This window comes from Tamandua tetradactyla, chromosome 2, assembly GCF_023851605.1.
Source record: "Tamandua tetradactyla isolate mTamTet1 chromosome 2, mTamTet1.pri, whole genome shotgun sequence".
NCBI classification, from domain to species: domain Eukaryota; kingdom Metazoa; phylum Chordata; class Mammalia; order Pilosa; family Myrmecophagidae; genus Tamandua; species Tamandua tetradactyla.
Genome location: NC_135328.1, coordinates 185,782,321 through 185,800,420, shown reverse-complemented (window position 1 = coordinate 185,800,420; position 18,100 = coordinate 185,782,321). Strand labels below are relative to the sequence as shown.

The 18,100-nt window shown below is 41.6% G+C and overlaps 1 protein-coding gene and 1 pseudogene across 1 annotated transcript in view; both read right to left on the bottom strand.

The window, feature by feature from the left end:
• Positions 1-15,446, bottom strand: part of PABPC4 (poly(A) binding protein cytoplasmic 4) — a 92,911-nt gene extending 77,465 nt beyond the window's left edge. The window contains exon 1 of the mRNA XM_077150180.1: positions 15,368-15,446. The gene's annotated coding sequence lies outside the window, so the exon portion shown is untranslated. The remainder of the gene's footprint in view (positions 1-15,367) is intronic.
• A 1,814-nt stretch (positions 15,447-17,260) lies between these two features.
• On the bottom strand, positions 17,261-17,806 carry LOC143658249 (eukaryotic translation elongation factor 1 epsilon-1 pseudogene; annotated as a pseudogene).
• Positions 17,807-18,100: the final 294 nt, after the last annotated feature.

The following is an 18,100-nucleotide window of genomic DNA, read 5'->3' as shown; positions in this document are numbered from 1 at the left end:
ATTATGTAACCCAAGGAAAGCCATGTTCTTAATCTTAATCCCTATTCCTGGGAGAGTGAGCTCGTGTATAAACAGGACCTTCGAAGATGTTATTTTTAGTTATGGTATGGCTTAGTATAATCAAGGTAGGCCATAATCATTGTTACTGGAGTCCTTTATAAGCAGAAGAAATTCAGACACAGTCAGAGAAGGCCACAGAAAAAAGCCACAAGTTAGTGGAAACTGGAAAAGCAGACACAGAAGAAAGAGATCACCATGTAATGGGAGGCAGAGATGCAAGCCAAGAAACCCTAAGGAATGCTTAAGTAAGCCAGCGTCAGAACGCTACAGACTTTGGGGAGAGAGCATGATTTTGAACTCCCAAAGCCAACTCATTTGTTCTAGCAGCCTGGCAAACTAAGACAGGAGGGAAAGTCTTCCTATAAATAGGTCCCCTCCTCCGGGGAGCCTTCCCAGACTGCCCAGTCTAAGGTAGTCTGCCACTGTTAATTATTATCACACCATCCTGTCTCTTTGTCTTCAATGCTCTTATTACTACCTGAAATCACAAATTACATTGTGTGTATGTGTGTGTATCTGTTTAAAGTGCCTGTCTTCCCTCCACTGGTATATAAGCTTTGTGAGAACTGAAACCTAGAACCGTGCCTAACATGGCACAAAGCTCTATTTAAGCTTTCAATAAATATTTGTCAAATAAATGAAGGAATGCTGGGCACTGATGAGCAAATGCCTTGATTTGAATTGCATTTTTATGAAAACATCTCTGGTTGCAATATGGAAACGGTTTAGAGGATGGGTGTAAGGGGACATGCAAGATGATGGCAGACTAAGGTAATGACCATGGGGCGGGGGGGGGGGGGGGGCGGAAGTGGTTTGGTTTAAGAAATAAGTAGACAATAAAAATTGTAACTAATTAGATGTGGGAGGTGAGGGATTGAGTCAAGGAAGGTCCCTAAATTTCTTGGAAATCAAAACATTTACATTTCCTACAACTGACACAAGATTATCACTTTGTTTTAGAGGGGGGAGATATGTAAAGCCACCAGAAGGAGCCTGGAGTCCAACCTGCAAAATTAAACAATACCTGATTAGGGCTCAATGTTGGGTAGGAAGAGACTGAACCAATAACCAGGCCAGTGATCTGAAAGTGACTGGCCTAGGCAGGTCAGTACGAATCTACCTTTGCTGGGATTGGGCGTAAAGCTTCAATAAGAGCTTTTGGGGGTGGAGTGCTAATATTTTTTTCACTGGGGCAGTCTACTTTCAGAAGAACTCTGTTCTTCAGAGATGACATGAACATATCAAAAGAAAGAATGTGTTTGGGGTTGGGAAGAGGAGGAAAATTCCTTAAAGGCACGTTTGGGTCTGATAGGGAGATGGATGCAGGTCTCTGAAGCTGAGGCCTCAGAAAGAGAGAAAGATAGAGAGTGAAAGTGAAAAGGATAAAGAAAATTTCCTAACATGCCTGGCTTATTTTTGCTATATTTCACTTCTACAGTAATCACTGTACCCTTCTAAGAAACATCCCACCCACTTTTACCTGAACCTCTCTGAGTGGCTTTCTGTTTCTTGCAACCAAAAAGCCTTAACCAAGACATGCCTACTCTGTGCATGTACTGTGGAGCTTAATAGAGATGCCGTTAAATGTTTAGGTTTTGAAAGGAAAAAAAAAGAAAACTTAGGTTTTGGGGTCAACCCAATTGTTCCTTCTGTCCTGAATGACTTTTGGGGCATTACTCAACTGTTAGAGTCCCTCTCTCCTCATCTGTAAAATAGGTAGAATAAAAGTGCCTGTCTCAAAAAACAAAAACAAAAACAAAAACACACACAAATAAAAAGAAAAGTGCCTGCCTCATAGCCATCAGGGAGATACAAATCAAAACAATGATGAGATGCCACTTCAGGTCCACAAAAATGGTTATAATCAATAAGACAGATAATAACAAGTGTTGATGGGGATATGGAGAAATTGGAACACCCGTGCAGTGCTGGTGGGAATATAAAATAGTGTGTTCACTTTGTAAAACAATCTGGTAGTTCCTAAAAATGTTAAACAGGCTTACTTTAAAACCCAACAATCCACTTCTAGGTATGCCCAAGAGAAATGAAAGCACGTATCTATACAAAAACTTGTACAGTAATGTTCATAGCAGCATTATTCATAATGGCCAAAAAACAGAAACAACACAAATGTTTATCAACTGAAGAACAGATTAACAAAATGGGGTATAGCAACATAAGGGAACATTATTTGGCAATTGAGAAAGTGCCACTACATCCTACAATATAGAGGACCCTTGAAAGCATCATGCTAAGTGAAAGAAGCTAGTCACAAAACACCACTTAACACATGATTCCATTTATCTGAGATGTCCAGAACAGGCAAATCCATTAAGACAAAAAGTAGGTTGTAGATGTCTAGATCTGTGAGAATTAGGGAGGAAATGGGGAGTGACTGCTAATGGGTAGGGAGGGCATAGTCATGGTGATGAAAATATTCCAGAATTGATTGTAATGATGGTTGTTCAACTCTGTGAATATACTGAAAACAATTGAATTCACATTTAAAAAATGGGTGAACTGTATGTATAAAAGAATTGTTGGGAGGATTCAATATGACCGCTTTTGTAAAGCTTTGGCTCTGTAAGAGCAGCTACAGTGGAGCAGGCACAGACCCTGCCTTCAAGTAGCTTATAGTCTAGTAAAGAAATAAGACACAGGCATAAGGAAAAAAAAAAAAGAAAGAGCAGTGATCTCTGAACAAAGTACAGAAAACATCCATCTACTCAGCAATTACCTGACACCTTACTGGGAGCCAGAGATGAATAACCTTGGAGGAGGCAAACAAATAACTTCTAACACAGATAAATGCCACAGGGAGGATGCACTGCAAGTCCGAGGGTGCTGGTGGTGGTGGTGAGTAATTAACTAACTGAAGACATCAGAAAAGATCTCTCTGAAAGGGGACTCCTGGGCTATTCTTTTTACCAATATCCTTTATTTTTCCTTTTAAACTAAAAAAGCAATGCTTGTTCATTACAACAAGTCAAACTTTATGGAAGAGAAAAAAGATAAACACTATTTCTCTCTCTCCCCTGGAATTATTGTTAATAGTTTTGTGGTCTCCTTCTATACATTTCTCTGTGGCCATCAGTTCTAGTTTGCTAGCTGCCGGAATGCAATATACCAGAAACAGAACGGCTTCTAAAAGGGGAATTTAATAAGTTGCTAGTTTACAGTTCTAAGGCCGAGAAAATGTCCCAATTAAAGCAAGTCTATAGAAATGTCCAATCTAAGGTATCCAGGGAAAGATACCTTGGTTCAAGAAGGCCGATGAAGTTCAGGATTTCTCCCTCAAGTGAGAAGGCACATGACGAACAGGGTCAGGGTTTCTCTCTCATCTGGAAAGGCCTATGGCGAACATGGCGTCATCTGCTAGCTTTCTCTCCTGGCTTCCCTTCACGAAGCTTCCCGGGAGGCATTTTCCTTCTTCATTTCCAAAGGTCACTGGCTGGTGGACTCTGCTTCTCATGGCCATGTCGTTCTACTCTCTCTGAATCTCTCACTTTCTCCAAAATGTTTCCTCTTTTGTAGGACTCCAGTAAACTAATCAAGACCCACCCAAATGGGTGGAAACACCTCCACCTAATCCAGTTTAACAACCATTCTTGATTAAATCACATTTCCAAGGAAATTATCTAATTACAGTTTCAAGTATATAATACTGAATAGGGATTAGAAGAAATGGCTGCCTTTACAAAATAGGATTAGGATTAAAACTTGGCTTTTCTGGGGTCTACAACAGATTCAAACCAGCACACCATACAAATGAATATATACTTAACACTGTCATGTACATATACCCAGGTCGGCACAGGTAGATCAAATTTGTGCCTGTGAATGGTAAGGGCAAACCATAAGTAATTCAGCCATTCTCTACTGATAGACATTCCCCTTGCTTCCATATTAGGACCACAGAACCAAACAAAACACTTCCACACACAGCTTTGCCTTTAAGTACTTTTAACTTGCCTGGATAGAGCCTCAATAGAGGAATTTAAAGAGGCACTGCCAAGTTTGTAGTAATTTATTCTCCATTGAGTAATAAATGAAAAAGGCCATTTCCTTCCATCTTTGTTAGCTCTCAATATTAAATCTAAATTTTTCCTCAGTTTGACAGGTAAAAATCAAATGGAAACCCTGCCTTCCAGGAGCTTAAGGCTAACTGGGGGGACGGTTGTTGATATGTGTTGATATGCTATAAGGTGAGTGCCTGATCACATGTTTGTTATCCATTTCCGCTTCTTTGTCTGTGAATGGGCTGAGGTTAGCTTCGAAAGAACGGGTATCTACCAGGCAAATGGGACAGTTGGTAGATGACATTCCATGCAAAGAGCATGCGCAAAGACCCCAAACTGGGAAACACCTTTAAGGGAATTTTAAGAGGTTCAGGAATCCTGGAATGTAATGTTGCAGGACAGGAAAGGCAGGAAATAAAACTGGAGATGTGGGTAGAGTGTCTTCCATGCTATACCCCGAAGGGCTTTAGATTTTGTCTCCTAGGTAGTGGAGCCATTGAAGGCCCTCTATGGGGGCTGGCAAGGAGGTTGAGATGGAGGGGAAGAGGGTCCTCACAAGGAGGCTACTCAATGGAGCTTGAATAAGGACAGTGGCAGCAGGGATAGACAAGAAAGAATCTCAGAGAAATTTGGAAAGTAGAGTCAACAGATGTTGGTGTTTGGATTCAGTGGAGAGTGAGGGAGAAGACAGTCCCAGGTTTCTAGCTTAAGGTATTGGATAGATGGTGATACCTCTGGGAAAAGTGGGGCTCAGGAAGGAGGGAGGAAGTACCGGATGCAGGGTAGATAGGCCTGGGATGCCCTCAATAGAGAGGCTGAAGGTCAACATTTCTAACTTGAAACAAAGCAATAGTCTTGCTTTCCAGCCACTTTTCATACAGCAGCTAGAACAGACTTTTAAAAAATTCTCTCCCCTGCTTAAAATCCTTCAAGGTATATGAAATAACTAGAATATACAATTTTATAGAGGCAGAAAGTAGATTACAAGGTACCAGGAGCTGGGGTGGGGGTGGGGAATGGACAGTTAATGCTTAATGGGACCAGAGTTTCTGTTTGGGGTGCTGGAAAAGTTTTGGTAAAGGAACGGAAGGATAACATTGGACATGTAATTAACACCACTGAATTGCATGCTTGAAAGTGGTTAAAATGGGAACTGCTATGTTGTATATATGTTACCCAATAAAAATTTAAAAACAAACAAAAAGAGCTTCAAGGTTTTTCATTGCTCCTAAAATAAAATCCAGATGCTTTATTCTGTCTTACAAGTGCCTGAATGACTTAATTGATGCCTCTCTCTCCCGTCACACTTCTCTCCATGCCTTGTTTATGATGTTCCAGCCACACTCCCCTTCATTCTGTTCCTTGAACCCTTCCTATTTCAGGGCCTTTGCATTTGCTTCTCCCTCTGCTCTTCCCCCAGTTCGTTCCCATTCCCTAAGTGCCAGCATAAGTGTCACCTTGTTCCAGAAGTCTTTCATGACAATTCTGTCTAAGGCACAATCTCCTCCACCTTACTCTCCTAAGTTCCTTCATGTGCCTATCATTCTCTGCTGATTCTAATGTCTGCTTATTAGACTATAAGTTGCACCAAGTTAAGGAACGATTTCTGTCTTGTTTACTGTTGTATCCCCATTGCCTAGTACAATGCATGGCATAGAGTAGTTGCTCAATAAATTTTGGCTGAATAAAGGAATAACTGCATAGATTTGTGAGTTATCAGCATTTGAGTAATGAAAGAAGTTGCTCCCCTCTCTTGTTCACCAGAGAGTGGAAGATAGTAAATTGAAATCCTGGGGAACATCCATATTGAATGGGCCAGTGAAGGAGATGGAAGAGAGGTGGGAATGGTGGCAGTGGTGCCAACTGGATGGGAATTCAAACCATAAATCTGTCCGGGAGATTTTTTAAGATGGCAGAGACTGGAGGGTGCTCATTGCTGAAGGACATGTAGAAGGAGAGAGGTAGAAGATCTCAGAGAGGGTAAACAACTATGAGACAAGGACCCCAAGGAAGGAAGGAGAAAGGAGTGGGATCTGGTGAAGAGATTAGGCTGGGAAAGAGGGGAGTGATCCCCTCCAGGGTGCCTCCCAGCCCCCCAGGAAGAGAGAAAAGGAACAAGGGATGGGAGGAAGATTCCAGAAAGTTGAGGCAGCTCTTGGCTGATGACCTGTTTTTTGGGAGAATTGGAGGGGATGACAGTGCTGAGAGTGAGGGCAACTGAGCTGGGTCAAAGAGAGGCGTTTGGTTCATATCTTATTTGTCTTTCTGGAGCATTTGGCACTGTTAACCACTTCCTCCTTGGCTTCTGTGAGTTCACTCACTTCTCTATTTAGCAAATATCAGTGTCTTTTGGTACCAGGCTCTGTGCTAAGTGACAGGAATACAATGAAAAACCAAAACTGACGGAAACCCTGCCTTCCAGGAGCTTAAGGCTAACTGGGGGGACGGATATTAATCAAATAATCACACCATTTCCTTTTACCTCTCCAGTTGCCCCTTCTCAGCGACTTCTTTACAATTTGCTCTTTTTCTCTCCATCCTTTTAATGTTCATGTTTCTTATTGTTAGGTCCTGGGCTCTCCTCTCTCTTCATTTGATATTGCTGGTTCTGAGAGAGTGGGAGTGTGGTCCTCAAACCAGAAGCAGCATTATATTACCTAGAATCTTGATAAAAATGAAATTCTCAGGCCCCAACCCAGATGAACCTACCGAATCAGAAAGTTCAGGAGTGGGGCCAAGCAAGCAAGTAGAATTTAATAATCCCTCTGATACACACTCAAGTTTATAACTGCTGGCCCATATAGTCTCCCTGCTTAGTCTCCTCTCCTGAGCTCCAACATATGTATTTCCTGGATGAACCACAGACCACCTCAAATTCATGAAGTCCTAGGCTCAACTAATAGTCTCCCTGCTGCCTCTCCTCCCGTGTCCCTGGCTCAGTGCTTCCAACACTATAGGGGTTCTGTTTGGCCCTAACGATGAAATGCAGATTCCTGGCCAAGGAGGCCTGCCTGGTCCAGCCTTTGTCATCTCCAAGCTTGTTTCAAAGCCCTCCCTCTCTGGCTTACTACATTCCAGCCACACTAGCCCTGTCACCCTCCTGGACCTTTGCATTAGCTGTATTCTTCCCTGGTTGGTGTCTTTTTCATTCTCCAGTTCTCAGTTCAAGTATCTTCTCTTCAGAAAGGCCTTCTCCACCCGCCCTTCCCAAGTAGGTCCCTTTGTGATTCCCTATTCTCTATGATGCCCTGCTGATTACTTTCCCACTGTATGAAAATCTGTCATGTGTTCACTTGTTTGTTTTTTGGGGTTATTTCTTCATTATATCCACTTTATGAGGGCAGGAGCCGAGAAGGTCTTGTTCCTGCTGGTATCCTCCCAGTTCCTGGTGTAGAGCTCAATGGCTCCCATTCACCCTGTCGCCCAAACCAGAATCTGGGCATCATGCTGTTTCTCCTCTCACCCTACCTCCCATCAGTCACCAAGTCAGAGTTCCTACCTCCAACAGCTGGTCCTACAACCTGAGTTTCCCGTCTCTGTACCTTATCTTCTAAAATGCAAATCCATTCCCACAAATCCATTCTCTTGCTTAATCCCTTCAGTAGCTCTTCATTACTTTCAGAATAAACATTTAAAGTCTTATTAACAAAGGCTTCCAAAGCCATCTTGCTTTTACTTTAGTCTGCCTCCTTATCAACACCTGCCCACGCCTACCACCCAATCTACCTCCAGCCTTTCTGAATCTACCTTCAGCTCAGCTATTGCCTGCTCTACAGAGCTTCCCCTCCTTTCTTCCTGTAGGCGCACTGGAAATGCCTACTTCCCCCACTACACGGGGGTACCAGATCATGTTAGTCTTCTTCGCCATTCTGTCCCCATATCAAGCACCGTGCAGGCACACTGAAGCACTCTCCTTCCCAATGCCCTCCATCGTGTAGGTAATGAACTGAAGGAGTAGAGGGTAGTTTTGCAGGAATCTTAAAAGAGGGGTTTTGTGGTTTTGCAAGAGGGTTGAGGAATCAGTGGCTTAGAAGCAGCAGTGGTCAAGGACGGCTCCTGTTCAGGCAGGGGAGGATGAGCTGACATTCTTCCAGTAGGGAAGCAATGTCAAAGGAATTCCGGACTTCTTAAGGTAGAAGTTTCAGTAGTGAGACAGGCAGTGGGAGATGGGTCATAAGGATTAACAAAGCAATGCCAGCCCCAGTGGGTAAGGGGGTGGGCTTTGGACCATAATGGTTTATAAGTCATCGAAGTATAGGTGATACAGGAAATGAAGCAACAAGTTCTTAAGATAGGCACAGAATGGTGGGTCCTTGAGAGCAGTCATTTTTGGATTGGAGACCTCAGCTTCTCACTGGGGGTAACCTGAGTCCTAACTGTGTGTCAGCCTGCACTGGCCCATGAGCAATGTTGTCATGGGTGTGGCAGACACATTGTCCTAAATCCCGGCATTCCTGGGGCTAGTACTTAGTATGAGGACACAGAAGAATGCGCTTATCTGAAATGGCCTTGAATCCTCACAGGGAGATAAAAGAAAGAAGTATTTTGGTTTTTCGTGGAGGCTGGGGCTTGTGCAACACTGGTGGGAAGGAAAGCGCTCCCCACCCACCCAAGTCTGAGCCCCTTGGCTCTTTCCCAGAGCCAGCCACCGCCTCCTCCTCATTCACCCTTCTCTGTGCCCCTGCCCTCCACTCTGCACAGAGCAGCCAGAGTTATTTTTCAAAAAACAGAAGAGATCATACCACCAGCCTCACCCAGCTGAACTGTTAGAGGCTTCCCATGGATCTTTCCAGAGAAGCTGACAATAGTATTTTCTGAACCAAGGTGGTAAGGGGGAAAATTTGGGGGGGTAAAGTGGAAGAATGTCTTTTTTTTTTTTTTTTTTTAATTTCAGCTGTGTTTTAGAGAAGATATATAAGTGTATGTCAATCCTTTGATTTCATGAATATTCTTGCTTAGGACAAGGATACATTCACAAAGGGAGCAACATAAAGAAAAAACATTAAGGAAATGTTAATACAAGTCAAGCCCCATGAAAGGGGCACTCAAATGAAGCTTGGGAAGTTAGGCCCACTAGGTATGGGGCCCTCTGTCCCTACCCCCCCGGCTCTAGCTACACTGGCCTTGCAGGTCCTTGAAGATGTCACATGCTCATCTGCCAGGAATGTTCTGAAATGTCCTCCCCAGCCTCACCCCCAGAACACTTCCCCCTTCCTTTGCTAAGATAACATCAACTCATCCTTCAGATCTGGCTGTGTGACTCTCTGGCGAGGACAAGTGTCTTGTGGTCAGAGCCCCTGCTGTTATTATCTCAGAGGCCACTGCATTTGCACTGCATAGCACTTACCGCAGTTTGTGGTGATCTATTTTGTAAGTCTGGATTAAATCCACATCCCCCAATGAAATGTAAGCTTCTTGAAGCTGGACCTGTGTCTTGTTCACCACTGTATTCCCAGCACCTAGCACAGTGCCAGGTACTCATTCATTCATATGTTGAATGAATGAACCCAGTGGCTGGTCATACTGGCTCCTGCATCAGTCTCTGGCATGTTGACACCACCCAGTTTGTGCCGCCCCTATGGAGTTACAGATTGCCACAGCACCAGCTTTGAGCATGACACAAGGCCTGCATTTTCCTTTTGTACTGGGCCCTGCAAATTATATAACTGTTCCTGAGCAAGAGGGTTGAGGAGGTTAGGAAGCAAGGATAGAGAGTGTCCAGAAGCATGGCTGAGAAGGAGATGGGTCAGCAGCAACCTGTCTCTCTCCACCTGGCCCTAGCCCTGCCACCAGGGGCCACAGAGACCAGGTCTGCGTCCTTTCCCAGGTGTGTGTGTGTGTGATCCCCAGCAGAGATGCAGGCAGCGTCAGGACTTCTGCCCCAGGTTTCTAAAGGTCTCTAGCCACCCCTCCCCGGCCAGAGGCTTGGGCTTTCTCCTGGCCTCCTCCTACATGTCAATGTCTGCTTTTCCAATGTCTGCATACCTTTTCCATAGCATGATTTGGGTCCTATATATATTTATAAATAATTCTGAAATTTTAAAATTCAGAAAAACACAGAGGATAATGTAGCAAACACTCATGTACTCCAAGCCCAGAATAATCAACTAACATTTTTGTTTTAGATATGTTTTATATAAAATAAATAGGCCATCACAGATAAAAGCTGAAGTCCCCTTTGTTCCTTTTCACAGGCCAATTTCTTTCTCTCCCTCTATTCCCAGGAACAGTTGCTACTATTAATTTGATGTGTATCCTTCTAATCTATTTCTATGAACTAAACAATGTGACTAGGAAAAATATTTTCCTAAGTTTTTTCATGCTGTAGATAAATTTTTGCAACTTGTTTTCTCACTCAATATTATATCAGTATATATATAGATCTGGCTCATTTATTTTAACTGCTCAATTGTCTTCTACTGAAGGAACACACCAGAGTTAATTTTCCTATCAGTGGACATCACAGTTGCTCCAATTTTTCACTATTACTAGCAATACTGCCACAAACAGCCTCAACAATGTCTCCTGGGGTACATGTGGAAAGGGTTTTCCTAGGACAATATAAATACTGGGTTGTAGGGAATACAACTTTTCGAGACATTGTCAAGTTGCACTAAGTAGCTGTATCAGTTACATTTCCATTAGCAGCTTATAAGGTTCTGCATGTCCTCACCACCAGCCCTTGTTAGAATCAGACTTTTTAATTTTTGCCTGACAGTTCTATGGTTTTAGTTAACATTGGTATTTCACTTATTTCTAGTTCTTTTTTCTTTTCTCTTCCTTCTCTTCACTCCCTTCCCCTCCCCTTCCCTGCCCTTCCCTTCCTTCCCTTATCCCTCCCTTCCCTTTCCTTCTTTTCTTTCTTGGTCATTTTTGGAACTTTGTATCTCCATATGGATTTGGAATCACTTCGTTTAGCTTCATAAAAAAAAAAAGTTAGGTTTTTTCTTTGTATATTATTTCTAGGTATCTTGTAATTTTTGTTGCTATTAGAAATATCCTTTGGATTACATTTTCTTGTTTCTTATTTTTACTCCAATAAGCATTCAATAAGAATGTTATTGGGTGGGCCATGGTGGCTCAGCAGGCAAGAATGCTTGCCTGCTATGCCAGAGGACCCGGGTTCGATTCCCAGGCCTGCCCATGTGAAAAAAAAAGGAGGCTAGGACTCCGATCAAGAATGTTATTGATACATGTAGGATGATCTAGTAATCAGCAATCCAGCCAAGTGCTCGTATTCATTTTAATACTTTGCATGTAGGCTATCTTGGATTTTCTAAGTAGAAAATAAATTATATGCATATAATGATAATGTTAACTCTTTCTATTTCTTAAACTTTTTATTTCTTTCTATGACTTTACCAACTTGCTAGAAATGCCAGTAAAATTCTGAACAGAGAGCACTCTTATCTTGTTCCTGAATCTAATGGGAATGTTTCTACAGTTTCACCCTCAAGTCTGATGTCTAGGTATTTGGTAAATATCCTCTATCAGGCTGAAGCATTATTCTAGTTTTAAGTTGCTAAAAAAAAAAAAAGAGAGAGTGTTTAATTTCATCAAATGATTTTTATGCATTCATTAAAGTGATTAAATGCTTTTTATCTTTTACTATATTCAGATTTGGAATATAGGAATAGTTTTACTAGTATTAAACTATCCTTCCATTCATGGCTAAACCCTACTATTTATCTTTTTATATATATATATATAATGTAATTACATTTTATGTTTCATTATTTTTTTGCATCTATATTTATAAGCAAGCTTGTTCGATATGTTTCTTACTTCTACTTGCCCTTGCCTTGGTTTGATGTCAAAGTCATACTAGTAGTGATGCCAAAGTATAACTAGTGTTATAAAATGAGTTAGGTAGCTTACTCTTTTTTCACCTTTCAAAACAGTTTGTTTAAAATAAGAATAATAGGGCGGGCCGCGGTGGCTCAGCGGGCAAGAGTGCTTGCCTGCCGTGCCGGAGGACCCCGGTTCGATTCCCGGCCCCAGCCCATGTAAAAAACAAACAAACAAACAAAATATAATAAAACAAGAAAATGTTTAAAAATGTTTCCCTTTCTTCCTCCCTTCCTTCCTTCTATCCTTCCTTCCTTCTCTGTCTTTCCTTCCCTTCCTCCCTCTCTCTTTAAAAAAAAAAAAAATAAAATAAGAATAATATACTCTTTGATGGTCTGGAAGATGGAATTGTCAAACCAACTGAACCTGTTATCCTTTGTGGGGGGATGCAGGTGTGTAACTGGGTAACTTATTTTTCCTGGGAATCATTTCCCTGGAGCCATTTTGCCCTGCAGAGACACATATGGGCCAGGCCTTCCTGTTTCCCCTTGAGGAAGCTTGATTTCCAACTAATTCCTGATGAATAGCAGGAACCAAAAGACTAAGAGAACCAAGAGCCAAGAATAAAACAACCAAAGGTTTTTTTATTTGCAGAAACGAATGGTTTTGCAATGGGACTATGACATTTGGTGATTTTGTATTTAGCAGAGCAGTTATGAAGTAATTATTTCAATTTACCACTAGAGGGCAGGAATGGGTCAAGAAAAGGTACTTTACTTGGTAGATAACTTTTATTTTTCCCTTTCTGCAAATAAGAATCCTGAGACTTAGAGAATCTACAAAACTTTTCTAAACCTTTCATCCAGTGTTTAGCAAATCTGGAATTTAAACTCAGGTCTATCTGACTTAAAAATTCATTATTTCTGAAATGGGTGCAATATGTAATTGCACTTCTTTTCTTTCATTTATTCATTAGTTCATCGGAGAACAACATTGCAAAACGGCTAATAATTCAGTCTTTGGAGTCAGGCCATTTGGATTAAAATTATGTCTCCATCACAAACTGTAAGTACTTTGTGCCTCAGTCTCTCCATCTGTATATGGGGATATTAGAGTTTACTTCATAAATTATGATTAAAAATAAAATCAAATGATACATGGAAAGTCTTTAGTCTGGTGGCTGGCATTTAGTAAGTACTCAATAAATACAGGTATTTAAAAAAATTCTTTCTGTGGCCACATAAAATTTCCCATTTTAATCATTTTTAACTGTACAGTTCAATAAAATGGAATTAATTTCCTTTACAACGTTGTGCTACCTGTATCACTATCCATTACTAACACTTTTATTTTCATCCCAAATAGAAACTCTGTATCCATTAAGCAATAGCAACTCACTTTTCCTCCTCTGAGCCCCTGGCAACCTTTAATCCACTTTCTGACCCTATGAATTTGCTTATTTTAGATTTCTTACATAAGTGGAATCATACAATATTTGTCCTTTTGTGTTTAGCTTATTTTACTCAGCATAATGTTTTCAAGGTTCTCCATGCTGCCGCATACATCTGGACTTCGTTCCTTTTCATGCTTGATTTATATTCCACTGTATGTATACACCACATTTTATTTATCCATTCATCTGTTGATGGACACCTGAGTTGTTCTCATCATGTTTTGGTTTGCTAAAACTGCTGAATACGATATACCAGAAATGGATTGGCTTATACAATGGGGATTTGCTGGTTTATAAATGTACAGTTCTAAGGCCATGAAAATATACCAGTTAAGGCATCAGCAGGCAGTACCTCTTCTGAAGAAAGGCCAATTGCATCTAGGGTTCTTCTGTCCCATGGGAAGCACATGCCGGTATCTCCCAGTCCTGTATTCCTGGGTTTTGTTGCTTTCAGGTTCTGTCTCTTTTAGTTTCTGGGGGTCCTTCCTTGCTTCTCCTGGGGCTTTGTTCTCCAAAGTCTCTCTTTGTGAGCCCTCTCCAAATGCTTCTCTCTTTTATCCTCATAAAGGACTTCAGTAAAGTATTAAGACTCACCTCGAATTGGGTGGGTCACATCTCAATTGAAACAAACCTAATCAAAAGGTCCCACCCCCAATAGGTAAGAAACACTGCTATGAACATTGATATACAAGTATCTGAGTCCCTGTTTTCAAATATCTGGGGGCTATTCTTCTTATTAAATTAATCAGTATTTATCAAGCAACTAGTAAACTGTAATACCAGGGTTCTGTACACTGACAGAGTGGTGGCTAGGAATTCAGTGACACACATACACATGCAGAAATCCATCTTCTGGAGCTCACATTTTAGGGAGGGAGATAGACAATAAACATGATAAGAAAAATTTAGAGTATGAAGATGGCCAAAAGTATAGCATGGAAGGGGATAGCAAGTGCTGGGGCTGGAGGAGGAATTGCAATTTAAATTGGGGCTGTCCAGAGGAGGCTTCACTGAGGTGCCACTGAGCAAAAACCAAAGGAGGTGACTCAATGAGCTGTATGGCTACCTGGAGCCTTATGGATATCTGGGGGCAGAGCATTTGGGCAGAGAGAAGAATAAGGATCAAAGCCCTGAGCTAGGACTATGTCTGGTGCCTTCAAGGAATGGGAAAAAGGCCAGTGTAGAGAATGGAGTAAGTGATGGGGCATCTGTGAAATGAGGCCAGAGGTGAGGCATAGAGGTAGGGAGCCAATGGGGTATGCCTTATAGCCATCGTGAGGGCTTTCGCCTTTAGAGGGGCTGGGAAATCACGGACACAGTTCTGCAGTCATTGCTTAATGATGAGGCTTAAATGAGGCAGGGTAGGGTGGGGGGTGGGGGCAAGATGGGTAGCAGTGCAGATAGTGAGAAGCGGACACATCCTGGACATATTTTGAAGAAAGCTGACGGGATTTGCTAACAGACCAGATGTGGGGTGTGAGGGAAAGAGGCGCCAAGGACAACTCCAGGGAATTCTAGCCTGAGAAACCGAAAGGACCTCGCTGCCATTTCCAGAGAGAAGGAAGATTTGGGGAGAAGCGTTTCGGGGAGTGGGGTGGGAATCAGGAGATTGGATTTGGACATGTTAGTTTTGGATGCCTCTTAGACATCTTGGGGGTTGGACACACAAGGCTGGGCTTCAGAGGCCTGGGCTGGAGATGTAAATTTGGCAGCTTTGAGTCTGGCTAAGCCTGAGACCACACAGGGAGCCCAGCAGCTCTGCCTGGGACTCAGGCCTGTGCTCTCGCCTGGCCACCTCAAGCCCCGGTGTCCTGGGAGCCTGCTGGCTTTCCCGGCTAGCGTGCACTTCCCCACGTGGGGTCTCCCGACGGAGCACCGTCCTCCAACAGCCGCACCTCCCCCCACCTTTCACTGCCCAAGGCCATCGCACTTCAGGCCCACAGGGTCTCACAGAAAAGAGGAACAAAAAAGCCTGGAAATCCCCAACCCCAGTTACCCATTAACTCAGTCCTGAGTGAGGGCCAAGCAGACAGGCCTGGTTTCTCACCAGAGCGGGTTACGGCTGGTCGGGGAAAGTCTTCATCTTGGGCGCCTGCCTTGACTGATGAGGTTCAGCCCCGGGTGGTGCTGGGTGGGCAGCAGGAAGGGCTGCAGTAATCAATTAGCAATGTCTGCTAGGGGGGCAGGGGGAAGGGCTGCAGCAATCAATTAGCAATGTCTGCCAGGGGGTCAGGAGCAGGAAGTGGTTACCCCTGCGCCAGGTATTTGTCATCCTCATCAACCTTCAAATATTAATGATTTTAGGCTTTTGCCTTAAGGGTCCCGTTGCGGTATCGCGCAGTGCTGTTCAGTCAGCTACTTCCTGAGATTCACAGATAGAGAATCTTTGAGTTCAACTTGAATCCAACAGTCAGAGACCCCAAAGCTGAACGAAGCCTGCCACTGTTTCCCTCGCCCCTCCAGCGCTGCAACGAAGACCTCTCCGCAGCCCTTTGCGTGAGAGATTCCACAATACGAGCCAAATTCCCAGCCCTGAGGACAGGGTGACCAGCTGCCACAGCACCACAACTGTCTTTCCCAGTGGGCAGGTGACTTCGATGAATGGTTTAATAACTAAATAGTCTCTGATACCTGGAATGGAACTTTTTTTCCTGAAAGAGTAACCTGATGTGGGTATATAGTTTTCCCACAGGAAGATTTAGAGTTAAGTTCGTCATGCTAAGCCAAGAGTTAAAATCTTAATATAACTATTTCTGTTTAAAGAAGAAATCTATGTGCATTTAGTTTTTTTATATTAATAGATTTTTAAGAGAATGTAAAATTTACCATATTTATAAATTGGGTTTATTAGATTTATAAGAATGATATAGACCCTTGGGAGTTTTTGTTTATCTCGGATAATTGAGGTGCTGAAAAAGGAGATCCAAATCTGTTCACCTATAAAATTACATTGAAATGTTTGAAGGTGTAAGTTTGTATAAGTCCCCTTAGAGGCGTTTGCTAAAATCTGCAAGATTTTCAAATAAGATTTGTGAGCTGATTTTTTTTTTTTTAGTATAACAACATACAAACATGAACATTCTTACCATATGATCATTCCATTCTTGGTATATAATCAATAACTCACAGTATCATCACATAGTTGTATATTCATAACCATGATCACTTCTTAGAACATTTGCATCAATTCAGAATAAGAAATAAAAAGAAAAAAGGAAAAACTCCTACATACCATATCCCTTACCCTTCCCTCTCATTGACTGCTAGTATTTCCATCTACCCAATATATTTTAACTTTTGTTTCCCCTATTTTTTTTCTATATGCCTTATCATTCCCTTTCATTGATCACTGGCATTTCAATCTACTAAATTTATTTTAACATTTGTTCCCCTATTATTTATTTCTTTATTTATTTTCAACCACATTTACTAGTTCACGTAAGTATTTGAAAACAAATTCATCTCTCCTTCCTGTATCCTTGGCACAATTTATTATACTTCTTAATAAACAAACTAGTGTAAATATCCATGGGGGAATGAATTTGAAAATATGAAATAGGTCAGTAAATAGCCAACTATGGCAACCACTGAAAGCAGCATCTAGTTTTTTCTTTAAGATTAAGCCAGTGATTTGCAACTTTTATTAAAATAAATTTCATTCTGTAAAACAAGGTAATTTACAACTTGATCTCAACTCAAGTTTCTTCAACAGCTGAATTTTACATAAAAAATTGTAAAACTTCAACTAAAGGACAAAGTAGACATTAAGACACAAGTTTACAGTTTAAAAACTATAGCTTCTACTTCCACAAATAATGACTGCTCATTAGTTTACATTAATCTTGTGGTCCAGAGTACATTTTCCATTTAAAACTTTTTTTAAAATTGATAATGGCCTAAATCATTTTTAATCATTCTTCTGCATGGCATGAATAACATTCTAAACACTGGTGTTATTGGTATTATTGGAATTGGTATATAGTCTATTCTTGATGAAGACAACACTAGACAGATGTTGCCTGATGCCTGGATAATGCTGAATGTGACAAAACCAGCAAGACACATTAAGATATTTCTCCTTTTCTTGAACTGTCAGGTCAACTATGAAGCGATGAAGTCCATAATATAGTAGGATATCTGCTAAGGTAAAGTTATAACCTGTAAGGTAGACTTTATCTTCAAGATATGAATTAAGATCCTTTAACAGAGTGCAGATAACATCATTATTGGTGTGTCCATCTACTTGAGTTACCCTGTATTCTAACTGCTGTTGCACTATTGCTTTTTCTTGTGCAGTAATCCCAAGCAAATACTCTTTGTTGGTTTGCCTGACTAGATGAGCTGCTATCGTAGTCAATCCTGTTAGACTGGGACCACTGTTTGTCAGAAGAACTGGAATCTGGTGCTTGCCCTGCGCACTGTATTTATTCCCTTTACTCAGCCCCAGCAACTTCTCCAGCAGCATCAACTCCGCGGCCGCCGCCATTTTCCAGCCCAAGTTCCTGACCTATTTATTTATTTTTAATCCATATGTTTTACTCATCTGTCCATACCATAGATAAAAGGAGCATGAGACACAAGGTTTTCACAATCACTTAGTCACATTGTGAAACCTATATCATTATACAATCATCTTCAAGAAACGTGGCTACTGAAACACAGCCCTACAGTTTCAGGCACTTCCCTTCAGCCTCTCCAATATATCTTAACTAAAAAAAGTGATATTTATATAATGTGTAAGAATAACCTCCAGGATAACCTCTCGACTCTGTTTGAAATC